Genomic DNA, 2240 nt, shown 5'->3' on the forward strand with positions numbered 1-2240 from the left:
CCAAACAGCCCAAACAACATCATTAATAATCATATTGAGCCTCCAAAACAGTCCACCAACCAACAACATTACTACCAAGCCTTTCGATATATATTTCACAAGTTCTAGCTTCAACGACTTAGCCACAACTTGGATAATCTTAAATATATATAGAGTAAGAGGTTTCTTACCTTTAAAAATAAAGAACAACTCCAATTTGACCTTAATTTTCTACGAAATATCCCTCCAATTCTGCCACAAGAACAAGGAAGCGAAACTAGCAATTAATTCGGGTTTTTCGGCACTAGAATTACTTTAGAAGACTTGAAATCACCTAGGGTTGATATTAAAAACTTTAAGGTGTATTTACAGAACATAAAACACTTAAAACAACCTCCCACACGAGCTGGAACAACACAAAAATCAGCAACAACAAGAAGAACAAGAAACTTACTAGCGCCACGGGATTCCCGACATTTGATTTGTGTTGTTTGCCCTTTGTTTGGGTCTTGGATCATGAGAGAACCTTGAGAGACTGTTTTTAGGGTCCTAAGGTCTGAATATATTGAAAAATAATGACTTAAAGTGGGGTTGAGGTATCATATATATATCCATATGTCTTAAACCGCCTATGTGGGCCCCATAGAGAGTTGTTTGGCGCACTCTCGCGAAAACGCGAATATCTCTCTATTCCGAGATCGTATCGCCAAACGGTTTAATGTGTTGGAAACTAGACTCATAGATATTCAATTTGATAGGTATATCACCCCATAATTCCAAGAACATTGGGAGAAAAATGTAGTAACATTTGACCTAAAGTTTAAGTAAAATTATATACGTAAGTTGCGATAACTTTTATCGACTTTTGTTTCATAACTCGCTTGACTTCAAGACTTATGATACAGATATTATATGATTCAAATACATTAAAACATGACCTCTTGGGACAATTAATCACCTCTAGTGTTACCCAAATATACGGGTTACAACATCCTTGATTCGTTTAACTTCATATACTTGTTAACCACTCTTATACACCCTTGTATCGTTTAAGACCAATAGGATTAACTTCTTATCATCTCAAAGATAATCTCTTCTTTGATTTATGTCGACTAACTTACGACGTGATCTAAGGTACGCGAATGTGGGTTGTAACACCCTCTCCCCTTTAGGAACATTCGTCCTCGAATGTAAGGGTTTATGGGGTGTCTAACTCATCGTGGATTCCGACGGAGATTTCTGGCTGAGTTTCCCCTATAAAATGTACACTAGCCAAACTTACAAGCAGTTAAACCCATCCTATGGCCTTACAAGACTATACAAAGCATTATGGATATGTACATTATCTGCATATCACCATTTTGTATTTAAAAAAAAGAGAATTTACAAGCTATTGCTTACCTCATAGAGCAGTTTCACCTTATAATGCGTCCTTCTTTCCCCCGGCATCCTCGTTATCTTCACTCTGGAATAGGTAAGGGTATTTAGACTTCATCTCCTCTTCTGCTTCCCATGTCATTTCTTCTATATTCTTGTTCCTCCATAATACTTTGACGGAAGCTACATCATTTGTTCTCAGCTTGCGGACTTGTCGATCTAATATAGCCACTGGCACTTCATCATATGATAGATCCTTTGTAACTTGTATATCTTTGATAGGGACGACCCGAGAAGGGTCTCCAATACATTTCCTCAACATAGATACATGGAATACCGGGTGGACAAATTCCAATTCAGATGGCAATTCTAACTCGTAAGCAACCTGTCCAATTCGTCGAAGAATTTTGTACGGCCCAATATACCGCGGACTCAACTTACCCTTCATCCCAAAACGCATAACACCCTTTATCGGCGAGATCTTCAGGAAAACCCAATCACCAACCTCAAATTCCAGATCACGATGCCGGACATCGGAATAAGACTTTTGCCTGCTTTGTACCCTCCTCAGTCGCTCTTGTATCACTTTCACCTTCTCAATGGCTTGGTGAATCAAATCTGGCCTATATAATTCTGTCTCACTGACTTCGATCCATCTAACTGGTAATCTACATCTCCTCTCGTACAGTGCCTCATACGGGGCCATTTTAATACTGGAATGGTAGCTATTATTGTAGGCAAATTCTATAAGTGCAAGATGGTCATCCCAATTCCCCTTTAAATCTAGAGCACATGCTCGTAGCATATCTTCAAGCGTCTGAATGGTACGTTCAGCCTGTCCGTCAGTCTGCAGATGGAATGCAGTGCTGAGATTTACTTGTGTG

The sequence above is a fragment of the Nicotiana tabacum genome, chromosome 14 (assembly GCF_000715075.1).
Source record: "Nicotiana tabacum cultivar K326 chromosome 14, ASM71507v2, whole genome shotgun sequence".
NCBI classification, from domain to species: Eukaryota; Viridiplantae; Streptophyta; class Magnoliopsida; order Solanales; family Solanaceae; genus Nicotiana; species Nicotiana tabacum.